Here is a 14,475-nt window from a genome sequence, read left to right on the forward strand (position 1 = left end):
CATTATCTGCCCGTGCTTGGTTCATATTTCCAACCTTGCGATTGGTTCAGGGACGTTTCCTGCTAAAATGAAACGAGCCGAAGTGTTACATTCGAAGGGGGGAGGGGGGGGAACAAACAACATCGGGGACTACAGACCAATATCTGTTTTGCCTATATTTTCCAAGGGCCTTGAAAAGATAATGTCATGTCTACTACGTAGTTCTTTCTTTGAAGCATGAAATCATGTCTGAATGACAAAGGGCAAGTCGACTGAGTTTGCGCTCCTGGTACAAAAAGAAATCATTCTCAAAAACATTGAATCGGGAAAGTTAACTCTTGAAATCTTCATTGACTTCAGCAAAGCATTTGACTCACTCTATCATGACACACTTTTAACAAAACTAGAAGAATATGGCGTACTAGGTGTCGTTCACTCACTTTTTCAGTCGTATCTCTCCGATGGACAGCAGTGCGTAGTTATAAACGGTTCTACGTCATCCTTTCGCCCATTACTGGAAGGCGTACCCTAGGAAAGCACAGTGCTCTATTAGAAGTGCAGATTGGCTGCCAAGAGAACCGAACTGCTAGCGAAATTGGCTGTTCATTAGGTGGTCAGATTAAATTCGAAAAATTGCACGCACAGGGTAGGGTAAATTGGCCCAAGTAGGTGGTACATGGATATTGCTGGGAGGGGCCTTCGTCCTGCAGTGAAGATAAGAATAGGCTGATGATGATGACATAAGAAGAGATAGAGAGAGAGACAGTAAGGAAAGGAAATGCAGGGACGTCTACCAGATGAAGGCTGCGGTTTGCTACCCTGCACAGGTGGTCATAGAAAGGGGGAATAAAAAGAGAAAAAAAGGAGATAGCACTGAGTGCATGTGGGAGAATGCAGGGAATGATTATAAACGGTCATTCAGGCCAGTGCATTTCAATAACTGCTCTAGTTCACGAATAGATTTTTCCGCCAACAACGGATGTGCCATGGTTACAGTATTTCTGACCCGAAGGATGGTCAGGGGCCCAGCCGTTTTACAAGTGTTTCGAGAGAAAGAGAGAAAACACAAGGGGTGCTCGATGGTTTCCTCGCACCTACAGGAGTCGCACGCCAGACTATCAACCATCCCCGTTCGGTAGGAATGAGCTGTCGTAAACGCCATTTTTAGCCGTAAGCTGTACAGTAATGTAGTCTCGCAGCAGGAGAGGCCATAGTTAGCACTAGCTTCGTCAAATCCCCATACCGTGCGAAGCTTTAGCTGTACCGGCTCGTGTACAGCGATAGTGGACGGATGCCAGCATATTTAGAAATGGGTGTTCCACTGCTGAGCAAAAAGTGGCGATTTCGATTCTTGGGCGGAGCGATTGCCGGCCTTGATCGCCAGCCTAAACCTTCCTGTTGCTACAACCCACCACCACTCCCGGCAGCAGCGGCAGCATTCCGATGGAGGCGCAATGCAAACATCCTCGGGTGCCTTGCTTTGGGTACACGTTAAAGAATGAACCCTCACTGGTAGAAATTATTCTGGAGTCCCCTACTACGGCATCCATTACTTTCTGGAAGTTACCGCACAATGTTATTTACCTTCCTGAAGTACATGTCGGGAATCTTTCGAAACACCTATTGAAAACTACATGCAAACCCCAGGCAAATGCTACACTTGACTGCGGGACTGGAGGGATTTTATTACGGAGCACGTTACCAAGCGCCATACTTGATGACTTGCAGACTGATCAAGCCGACGTGTTTCGCTGTCTCAAGATGTGTTGCTGCCTGGTCACACAGCCATGTTTGCTCCCGAGTGTTTTTCACGTGTCCGGATGGGATCATGCAGCGGTCTTGTCGAGCCAGACCACAACAACGCACTTAAGAAGAATTTGTTGGTTCCCGGTCTATTGTTCAAGCCATCGACGGGCGTGCTTTCTTGTGGACAGTCAACGCTTCTATTGAGCCTGTTGCCCTGCCTGCCGGACTTAAATTGAGAACATTTGAGGAGCAAGTCAGAATTGATGTACGAACAGTTGCAGCGTCTTCAGACGTTCGTCGCCCATTGCCGAACTATTCGGATGACTTGCGACGTATGATCAACAAGTTCGAAAAGAAAGCCATTCGTTGTATTCACAATGTTCACTGTTTACATCTTACAAAACCGTTATTTCAAGTGTCACGAATTTCGGTAGACTAAAGACAAACAGGGACAAGTCGAACGTTTAAGACAAACATATATAATTGCAAAAAGAAACGGCAAACAACACAAAGCCAACAATTTACAGCACGAGTTAATTCTACAAGTTCCCCAATGTCCTCAGCTATCTTAAATTGATAAGTCAAAACATTTACATTGCGTCCATCGACGTGGCCACGTCACCTCGTCGTCGCGGCTTCCGCCAACACGTCGTTGGGCCCGCCGATGCGTCGTAGACTCGACGTCTCTGTATCGGACGTTCGGTCCCCGTTTGGCCTGGTTCGAGGGTCAGGACAGTGGGGTGACAGAGGCGCCTGGATCGCCCGGTCAACTCCGCTAGCCTGCGGATCGTAGCCACAGGGAATCCGGGAAGCGGCGCCGTCAGCCTGTAGCTGGGGCTTCCGGTGGGGCGTTCGCTCAGCTCGCGGCTCGTGGCCGCGGTAGCTGAAGAACAGCTTCCATTGGGTTGGCGCCGTCTCCACGACCCACCCGTCTTGTCCGGCCTCCAGCTCCTTCTGCCCCTCGTCGTCCCAGAGCGTAACTGGGCCCTTCTCTTCTGCTACGTGTCCCTTCTCCACCTTGGCCACGTAGCCGCATGTGCATTTTTTTCAATTCATCTTCTTCTAAACCTTCCGTTCTTTTTATTGCGATAGCAATTATATGGACACTTCAACCGAATTTCTGCCGTCGTCGTCGCCGTTGCCGTGAAGTTCCCTATACATAAAATCTTCGCCGCGCGCCGTATGCCCGAGCGGAAGCGTGCGGGGACGCGCGCTATCACGGAGAGCGAACGCACTCAATCACCCACGCGCAAGCAAGGAAGCGGGAAGCCAGCGCAGGAGGGAGCGCGGGGGAGGGGGGCGCACTTCTACTCTGCCAACAACCGCGCTCGTCGCTCGCTCGCCCGCACCGTCTCTTATCTCCACACGGCTCTGACCTTTATGCGCCGTGCATTCGCCGCTCAGTTTCCGTTGAAGCGATAGACTACTCGTACCTTCCCCCGCTGCGGCGTATGCGCTCGTTGCCAGCGTTTTGACAGTCGTTGTCTGCAGTCATTCAGTGTGATCTATTCATGTTTGTTTGTGCGCGCTCACACCACGCTCGTTCATTCAGTTAGTAATAGTCGGGCCACATTTTCCAACGCACGCTACACATGCAATGCTGCCCGGATCGGCAGTGCAGCACTACAGGTGCAGCACTACAGGTCCTACAGGTGCCTTCGCACGCGCAGCCCACGGGAAGCGCTTCTCATCAACACCACCGTTTCACACGCGCCTTCTCGTGGTCATCGAGTCTCTATTCATGTCGGTCTACTTACGCCGCAGCACACCTGCTTACTTAATCAGCTCATGTTTACTACAATTCATATTGCTACCAAAGCCGCTCACCTTACTTCGTATGACATTGCTGTGTTGCTATCGCATTCATTGCTTGTGTGACTTTTTTTTGATCGGACACTTTCGTATTTTCTCACTTCTTTCTTCATCTCTTCAATAGCCTCCTCGTGCTATATTGCCCTCTTCAAATCTTCTTTTTCTCCCTGCTTCTTTCTTGGCTCATGACATCAAGAAAGCGGAAGAATTAACATGAAAGCTCTTTACGCATACCGTCCCCTACACCAATTACAATTTGCAAATAAACAAAACCATACAATTCCTAAAAAATGTGTCGGCCCTCGTAGAACGACCCAGCGCCCGTGTAACGCGAGGATCAGAAAAATGGATGATAAGGCACCATCGAACAAATAACTTTATGCAAATCCTGACCTACAACGTACCCACGTAATTAAATGAACTGCAGAAGTACGTTAATGAAGATACGGTTCTATCGCGCACGATATTGCGCGATATCTTTGCCTTTGATAAATTTCACCTGACTGTTTGAAATTTGTAAATTTGTTTATGTCCATACCTGTTCAAAATGTACTCATCACATGTATGTTCAATTAATTTCTGTTAAGTTGCACGTGCACATTCTTTAATGTTGCTTAACTTCCTTTTAATTATTGCTCTTATTAATGTTCATTTTTAAAAGTATAACAGTATATATTCTCCTGGCGCTAATGTTATTTACCCAAATTTCAATGCGCTCGTAATGAGTATACCTATGTGTAGATGTATTCATGTCCAGGGAAGTGAATATATACCACGTGTTGCATTAATGAAGCCACTTACGAAAGCCTATTGTTTGTATTACGGATGGGTGCGATAATGCTCTTGCCTGGTGGTGGCCCCCTGGCCTCGTCAAGCTATGTGTTTACAGCTTTCTTGCCAGGGTGGCCTTCAGCGCTGTAATTTGTGCATGTTGTAAATAAACTTCACTTGACTTGAATTGACAATGGAGGCTTGCTGGTACATCTTGCTTAGCGATTTTTTTCTGCTGAAAGATTCTATAATTTTGTTTGCTACTTGGTCGTGATGCAGGCTAACGCGCATGCACCATCTCCAGCTACATTAGTGCACTGTCAAATGCGAGTGCATTGCTGCCTTAATAGCACATGAGTGTTTATGGCGGCACTTGTTAAAATACCTTCGGGTCTGCCAGATGCAGATATACACCTGCAGGAGAAAGGAATCTGACAAAATCACATGCGCATGTAAAAAACATAGTGGCCTGCCTCGTTGGTCAATGTTTTCCTGCTTTTAAGGAACAAGATTTGTTCTTGCCAAGGACATCGAATCCCTTCGGTACCTTGCCACGCCTATCTTCAAATAATTAGAGAGGCCATGAATGTACAACGCCATCGCCTTATTTTTAAGCATGGGAACAATAGTGTTGGGATGAGTACTGGCACATACAACTTTCAAATGTTTAACGGAATCTCCAAAATTGTACCTACTAGCTACTCTGGAGATCTGGATTTCTTATTTTTCGCGATCTGCGCCACGGCAATGAATTCCATCACGTGGACATGGGATCTTGTCAAGCTTGCTGCTATTCATGGCTTGACAATTTCACTTTTCACCAGTTTAGTGCGTGCTGAGCATTACTTCAGGAGTTCCTTCTAGGCATTTATTCCCAGTCATACAGTTTATCGTTTGTGGTCACAGAGTTCGCGCAAGTCTTCTTATTTACAGGTGAAAGTTTGGAGATGCTGTTAAACTACAAGCTGAAGTAGAAAAGTTGAAAGTGTGACATGTGAGACAACAGTCCAACACTATGTTAATAGGAAGAGAGTGGTGCATTATGTTCATGGCTTCTCCTATTTTTTGAAGAATGTCGTGCAAGGCAATCAGCAGGCACACGCCTACGCCCGAGCGCATGCACACCGGGAGCCGCGAGATGGCCGCGCCGAGCAGTTCCAACCAGAGCCCATACCATTAACCTACCCTCACATCCTAGAACACTATCGCCTTTCACGAAGAACACTACCCCCACCTCATAATTCTCTGACGCGAGAGGAGGCCGTAATATGGCGAAAACTCCAAACAAACGCATATCCACATTTGAGTCTTTACCACGCCATGCACCCTGCGCTGTATTCCTATAAATGTCCACACTGTGATCAATATGCAACACTTTACCACTTGGTATGGGCTTGCGCAAACACACCACAGCCAACACCCATAACGCACCCCACCACACGGCAATGGGAGGCAGCGCTGTCCAGCACCGACTCGACGGACCAGCTCAACCTGGTCAACCGAGCGAGAAGGGCAGCTAAGGCCGCTGGACTCCTGGACTGAGGGGACCACCCACTGCAGAGCGGGGGAGCTACCTACGCTGGCGTGCTCTTTTTATTAAAGTTTATTCTCTCTCTCTCTCTCGTGCAAGGTACACAAAGTACCTGTTGTTCTCAGCACGGAATGACTTAGCTCGCACTTTGCAGGTGTTGAGAGGGACATTCAGAGTGAAGGAACTTCACAAAGACGTCGCACAACGAGAATTGCCACCATGTTTGTTACATGCATCTGCTCCGCCATCTATGAGATCCATTTCTCCTGGAGCTGTACTTACATCAGGCAGACTTATGGCGTTTTAATAAGTGCCATAGTAAAGAACAGCACAACATCAAGGCATCAATGTGCTCGCAGTTGGCAGAGCACTGCTGGGCCTGTAAATGCCAACCATGGATCAAGAAGGTGCAGGTCCTGTACAAGCATTCTGACCTGGTGCCAGGAGAAATTATGGGAGCATTCTTAATAAAGAAGAATCAAGCTGAAACATACCGATATACGTTTTCCTAATTGATTTAAATAGGGTTCTGGTGAGATGAACACAGCTCTGTGAAGAAGTGGTTTCTTGCTTCTTCGAATGAATTTTTTCACATCATCTTGAGAGTTCGTTCTTTTTGTTTGAGAACAAACGTTCATCATGAAGTAGCATGACAACTATAAAAGTGGATAGCAACATAAATGACTTCGTCAGTTGATAGTCAGTGTCATGTTCCTGTTGTTGTGTTTTTATCATTCCCTACTTATTGCACAGTTGTTAATTATAAACTAGTACTAACTCTCCGAGTTTACTATTATTCTGAACCTATTTTTTGTATTCAGCTGTCGTCAGTAAACAATTCTTTGGATTGTTGACCCACTCTCCTCATTAATGTTATACCTTCACCGCACAAATAACTAAAATTAAATTTACAATATTAGCTTCTGCGTGGCAAAATTATTATAAAATTGCAAGGAGCACTAGCATTGAAATCTTGCGCATCACATTGACTTATTTGGTAGCTTTTCGCTCTGTATTACGGTATGAAAGCTGCACTTCTCAAGAGCAGCCGCCACAATTAGGTGACCATTTATAGTGACAAGTTAAAAATTAATTATAAGTGAAGTGTGGCATGGCCTCAGACGTGAAAAAAATCTGATGTGATGAATAATTGCATCAAAGTCTAATGAAGCGTAAGCACAGGCAACGCAGTGCACAACGACAAACAAATAGGTGAATAATAAATCAGGAAGGGCACCATCCTGTTTTACAAATCCCTTCTATGGGCATTGTTTTGCATGCGGCTATGCCTTTACTTGCGAAATGAACCAACCACCTGAAGCTACTTTTTTTACTGAAGTGGTAAAAGTACACTAAAGCAAAAAAAAATTATGGCGACGGAATCTTGTCGCCCCCTTAAAAGAGGAATATTTATGACTGGCCAGCCTTATACAGTGCCTGAACCTACATCATACCTGTTGTGAAAAGATGGGTGTGCACTGGCAAATCAGTTCTTATTTTGTACATTGTGCAATTTATTTTCTTTGATAAGCAAGAAACCAGATCCTCTGCTGACATTTATCACGAAACAAAGAAAGTCTTTCTCACATTCTCTATGTATTGTCCTAAATGCTCAATGCAGTTCGTTTGAGTAGCATGGTCACTTCATCGTTTAAGTGTCCACAGCACTGCGCTGACCAATTTGCATATTCCTGGCGTATGGTGTTGGTTTATGACATTACTGTTGTATGACCAATCATGTATGACAACCACAAATAATTTTGGTGATGCAAATGGCACCATGCATCCGATTCGAAACAATGCTGCCCTTTGTGGAGATATTAACTAATTTTACTTTGTCACACTAGGAAATCTAATTATTCAGGTAGAGAAATTGCAGCTTCATTCTATAGCCACTGAGATTTCACATATATTAATAACATTTATCTCTGGGCTATTTCAACTATAACTAAGGTCAGAATGGGAAAGGTGTCACACACAGCACCGACTTTAAACTTGTGTATTGACACCCCTTCTTTATGTTTATTTTTCTGAACGAGAGCATAAAGCAGGCATTCCAGTTTATTCCTTCAGCTCATTTACTCCTCTTTCGGGTTGTAAGAGCACAAGTTGTAAGCCTTACACAGCTTCAAGAGAAAACAGGAAGTGTTCAGTGGGCGTAGAACTACTCTGTAATGGCATAATCAGTTCTTCCAGTGGTCATTAAAGATTTATAAAATGCTCAACAATTGTGTTTTTGGTTGGACAATGGAAATGTAAGCTTAGCAAGTCACGAGTATATGACTGATGTTGACAGCCATGCTAGTTGGAGTGCATAATAGTTGACAAAGAACTGGTTGAAAACATAGGCGCCACTGCTCTCTAACCCACTGAGAGCACCCCTTGCATTTTTTCTCACTTGACTGTGCACTCAATCTTAAGTACAGAAATTTACTATGTATAAAAATGTTCTAATTTTATTTTGCCTTATAAAACTTTTCCCTGCAGAAGCCATCAATCAAAGAAGTTCTTCTTTTTCCTCGATTATATGTTCACATCTACAAATCGCTCAACAAGTGTTCCACGCTGATGCTCTCACAGTTATTTTCATTGAACAAATCCCTGCTTCCATTTGCAAACTTGGCTGGCAAATAGATTTAGTCACCGCCATCAAAATCTTAAATATCCACCAAAAGCATTCTTTCTGGAGTTTTACGCGCCAAAACCAGTTTTGATTATGACGCACGCCGTAGTGGAGGGCTGCGGAATAATTTTGACCACCTGGGATTCTTTAACGTGCACTACAATGCAAACACACGGGCGTTTTTGCATTTCGCCTCCATAGAAATGCGGCCGCCGCGGCCGGGATTCGATCCCACTACCTCTTGTTCAGCAGCGCAACGCCTTAGCTGAGTGAGCCACCCCGGTGGGTCCCACCAAAAGCACATGGTTGAGTGTGTCATAGAAGGAGATACAACAATTTTACATGCGTCAAATTAATTTTTCAATTGAAAGTGACTGTGTGGCTTTTAATTAAGGCGTAAGGTGCGCAACACGGTGCATGCAACCGTCAAAGGCCTCGCTCCTGCTTCCAGAGGTGCAAGCGGTATTAGTGAACTGATCCTGTGAACACGTACGTAAACAATGATACTTTAAACTGGAAGTGTTCTGCCCTAATGCTCCCCCTTTCCTGAACCCTAGGAGGGTAACCATACTTCTGAATTTTGTCGTAAAAAATGCATAAAAGGGAAGACATAAAAATGTGCCTGCTTCATGTCATCATTCAAAATTCAGAATGACAGTAGTTTGTATTTGCTCCCTTATATTCGCGTGGTGTTAAGTTATGTCAGCAGCAAACCAAGCATTAGCTTTTTATAGCCAGCAGAGGCACCCTGCTCATTGTAAGTATAATTTCACTAAGTGAATCTGCAACGTCACTGTATGACTCGTTTTTGTCACGTAGATATATCTGTTGTGAGGCCAGTCAAAAAGTAGTCACTTGTCGCAAAACTAATCAGCCGTTTTTCAAAGCAAAGTTCTAACTTTTCAATTACACTTGCTCCTATGTGTATGTCTCCAGAGAGCATACTTTCGCTTTAACTTTGCCCATCACAGATGTTACAAAAATTACCAAGTCAAGGTGATTGCCAAGAGCATGTCAGAACTTTCATCTATCTGTGACATACTGTCTTTTGAAAGTTTTTGTGGTATTTAGTTACAAGGTGCATCCAGTATACCCACATCTTCGCTTTCTCGTCCGAATTGCATCGCAACGCATTTTGATGCTTTGGAGCGTGCTCCTCTGCACCATGTGGAGTCGTACTGAGCTGGCTTCTTGACACCATTTTGTCCTTGCAGCTGCCTTCCTGAGTTTTATAAAATGGGTGGCTGAAAAATATTGTGGGCAGGAATGAACACCAGGAAATATTGGGAAACCAAGTAAAGACAGTCAAGGAAAAAGGTCATTGCACTAAAAAGAAGCCCTAGCATTTGGTATGTCTAATGTAGTGCATGTTAAATATGTAAATGACTGCCATAGTCAACTGCTACACCAATTTCGACTTTTAGACTTAAGAGAAAAAATAAAACTGGCCATAAGGCCTCAGTCCAGCACCAGTGTGATAACACTTCTACTAAATATATTCTACTAAATAGAATATTGCTCATTGGTGGCACACGTCGTAAACGCATGCCCTCCTCTAGGGGGGAGAGCAGTGGTGGTATGATGTGCATCTCATTTCTGACGCTATCAACAAATATAATTCCTGAAGAGAATTCCACCTCTTTGGTTTATGTAAAACAAAATAAATCAGGCGCCTAAGTAAAGCGAACACACTAAGTGGAGTTAAGAAAAATATAAAGACTACACTCAGCGTACACTTGTGGCCAACAATAACGAAATGTGTGTGATGCTAGAAGAATGAGGGGAGATGACATGAAAAGGAGTTAAACTGCCTTTAAAGCAACCCGTCAAACTTAGGAGACCGAATGCTCTATGCTCTGCTTATGTGCACTTGAAGCTAATTACAATACGAAGTACTGAAATCTGCAGTCATTTGTAGTCATATGTATTTTTTATGTAACCTCCCAAAAAGAAAACAGCGCAAAGCTGTGTGACGAATTCAGATAGGTCACAAACACAGCTTGACACATCCTAGGCACGTGCCCACCTGTGCCCCCCCCCCCGCCCCTCTGGTTATGCCACTGCTGAAGCCATAATTTCAGGATGATATTTGCACCAGGCATGGCAATATGGTCCTCTAGTTCAATGGATATTACTGGGTGTAATTATAAGTAGAGGTAGCAAGGCCTGTGATGGCGAGCTTACCCACATTTAAAGAATAACAAGAAACAGTTTACTGCGGCCTACATCTAAGCTTTCTAAAGGGATGCACTTATTTTCATTTATGAGGTACGCAGTGAGGTCCAATTTTACAGACTCGACTCTTGCTGCAGTTTGAAATCTAGCATTTTACATTCTTGAAGGCATGTAAAAGCTTCAGTTAGACCAACGTTTTTAGTTTGTGTATGACAAACGACTGGTAACATGCAAGGTAACATTTTACTTTGATATTTCATTTCTCCACTAAAATATCAAGGCAGTAAATACATTTCAATCTGCTTTGCAATAGCGAAATACACAGCTTACGCTTGGAACCCACAGAGGAAGGTTGATTTAGCCGTTCATACATATTTCTTAAGTGCAAACTCCTACTAGCAAATGCACAGGCATATCGAAAACAGTAAACGTGGAGACCGAGCCAATAGTAACAATGCATAACTCGCCGCTTGACCAGTCACCCAGTTCATACGCAAAGCGCCAGTTCACATTCGCACCACGCTCGGAAACGGCAACACGAGACGCCAAATCAGACATACATTCACACCAATTTAATACATTAGCAAAAAGGGGTCAGTCTTATTCAGCCCAAAACATGAGTTCCCAATGCGTATTCAGGCAGTTTAAGATAACGCACCAAACTGACCTCACGCAGCGTGCAGTTGTATGCCTGAGGCAAGTTTCTAACTGGCACCATAGAGTAACATACGGATTACAAGAGTGGCCACGCCCGCCTAAAATCGGCCGAGCTACGCAGCTTCATGCCGCCCGCCGCTAGAGGGCAATACAACACTCCTTGTCTCCAAGGGAACGCGCATACAAGTTATCTACTGTAGTAATTTTTCTAGTGCACTATACGTCTACTTGTCTATGTGGCTGTAGACGTAGACGTTAGCAACGGGATCAGCCGGCCGTGAGCGGTGGATGATAAGACTAGCATATAGAATAAAGCATATGCATTACTACAAAATATCGGCCATGGTGTGATCAGGCAAGGCGACGCTACAAAAGATGTGCGATAACGTCTGCGTGGTCTTTGCTGGGTTCGTCTGCCAGAACGTCTGTCTGCTTGGCTGCTGCTTGGTAAGAAGGCCTTCATTACGTTTTTTTTCTTCATTATTTTGCAAATTGCTTATGAATTTGTGACTTCAGCCCAAAGTTGACATTTGTCGCATTGTGCTGTTCGGCGCAGAGAGCTTTTTTGTGTTCTTTCCTTCGCGCATGATGTTCGTGGATTGCTTCACATTATGTAAGAAACAGCAATTTTGAATGCTGCGCAGCACGTTTGCGAGAAAATAGTTTCTTGGCGCGAGAAAGTGAGTCGGCACACGCCGGTATACGTAGTCTGAATTCAATGCACGTGTGTGCAATTGTGTGAAAGAATGCAGTTATGCTTAGGATCGTTATTCGTGGCGAGCGTCTTTGTTACGAGCGCAATAAGAGAGAACTTGGGAATTGAGAAGAATGTTTGTAAGCTGTGGCTACGACGTATTCTGAATAAACACTCCTGCCTCTATAGCGCATGCATGGCACCGAAGGTTGCTTTTTTTTTAGCTGCGACAATTGCACGTGACGCTTTTCGCGAAAGGGCAATCTGAAGTGCATAGGTGAAAATTTGTGGGAAGGTGGGAGAGAGGACATAATTAATACGTCTTTTTTCAGGTCATGCCGTCCGTAGTCAAGTACTACGGGAATTACTGCTGTGTTGCGTGGTGCAGTAACAACGGCAGGACAGGGAGAGAGCGTGGGTGGCTGACAACTGCAGTGAGCAGCCTTCATTCCTTGTTTGCTATGCAGCCCGAAACTACCACTTAATAAGAAAGGCTAGGCTTCAAAGCACGAGCGTTGTTTTCCTCTTTAATGCTAATTCTGTCTTCTGCAGTTTTACTGTTCTGTGGGGTTTTTCATACTATCGCCTGTTTATTCCTTTTGTGAAATTTATTCTCAACATATGGCACCTGTATTGTCATGGCTTGCACTTTGCAGTGGAACCATTTTTCTGTGCTTGCGTTCATCAAACGTTGCGAAAAAAAAGTGTGCATGTGCTTACTGAGAATATGACTTGAAAATAAAATGATTCGTCTCTTCCAACACTTGTCATGTTTATTTAACACGTCTGCATAAACACACAGTGGCATCGTGTGCTTGCTGCTCTGGCGGTACAGCTTACACGAAGCTACTCGATACATGCAAGCAACGTGTCAAAAATCGAAATATAGCCTTTGAGACCAGCACTCACACGGAAGCAATCTTGGAGGCCGTGTAATGTTTCTAATCACCAGAAGATAGCCCACGAGATGTGTTTTTCTGCGGTCCGAATCTCTGAGTCTGTGTAGATTCCACACACCCGCTAGGTGCGCTGCGAACCAAAATTTGCCGCAGGGGCCTATGGAAGTGTCCTCTCTTATCCTTGTATGTTACTCTATGCGGGCACTAGCGCTGCACGTTACTTCACTGGCCACAGATTAGCCATGGGAGAAACACACTATCAAGCGCGTGCCTTATTATAATGAAACCATGCCGCCAACAAGTGGACGACTTTTGTTACGTAACTCCTTAGTTAAAGAGCGCTCCGACCACAGTAGGCTGCCAAACTGAACAAATTCAAATATTCAAATACATAAAATACACGCTAAGCACGCTAAGCCAACTCATGGAGTCATGGGCTGGTGAAGAAACCTTTTCATGCGATGCAGCGCCTCACTTTTTATTGAACACACCATGCTTTACTCAGTGTTTGCGAATTTCAACGCTCTTATGGGTAGCGGCAAGTGATAAAATCCTCTGCAGTCATCGCAACGACTGGCTTTTTCGACGGACATCGAATGACGCAGCACGCATACCCAGTCCGATGGCGATCGCGGCGGCTAAACTTCGCGATCACCGCCTGGCGATAGCATGTCATATACGCAGAATGTGCCTAAAAAGTTAGAAGTCACTTACCTTGGAGGGTTCCTTGTTCAATCCAAAGAACTATGAACGACTGTCCTCTTTCCTCGGCGGCGAAACGTGGCTGACACGAGATTTTTCTTGGATGACCTTGGCGCCTACCGCCTGCCTGTTGCACGGATCGTCTTTCGCCGGCTCTGTGCTGTTCCGCGAGGTTGTGCGGGCGCGCGGTGGGTCAACTCCGAAACAAAACGTAGTGCGCTGATTTCCGCACCAGCTTGCGATCTGGATGCCTGTTCTCTTACAAGAAAATCAATGCGCTCTTTGCTTTGGGTGCATGATTGATACATCGCCATGTTCCGGACCAGACTTGTGCAGTTTAAGCAGCGTATATGCTACGTTTGGCTCTCTGTTGCCGCAAGAGTGAAAGGGGCATTCTACACTCTCTCAGAAGGGTAGAGTAGAAATAACGTTTCACTCTCTCGCTGCGGATAGAGTGAACAATGCATTTCACGTCACCCGAAATCTTGCGAGAGTAAAACAGTACCTTGAAAAGTAAATCGGCCCATTCACTTCTGCGATACTCTCCCTAGTTTTTAGAGTGTTAAAGTCTATTAGGTATAGCTAAATGGACTCCCGAGGACTCACGACAGGAATGTTATGACATGCGTGTCATGAAACAGCCACGTACGTCTTGGTGCTCTCATGGTCATTTCATTAACATGGTAGGCTCCCCGCACACTGCTTCGCATAAAATTGATTCCCACAAGGCGTGGTATCTGCCAGCTTTTTCTTATCTAATTGGCTGACAAGAGGCGAGGAGCACCGGGAAATGGAGAGGGTGTCAGTGGCGCTGCGCCAGCGCGGTGAAAGTTGATAGCCGGAGGAGGAGGGTGTCCGGCGTCTGTGATTGGTCCGCTTCACCTTG

This window comes from Dermacentor silvarum, chromosome 9 (assembly GCF_013339745.2).
Source record: "Dermacentor silvarum isolate Dsil-2018 chromosome 9, BIME_Dsil_1.4, whole genome shotgun sequence".
Lineage (NCBI taxonomy): Eukaryota > Metazoa > Arthropoda > Arachnida > Ixodida > Ixodidae > Dermacentor > Dermacentor silvarum.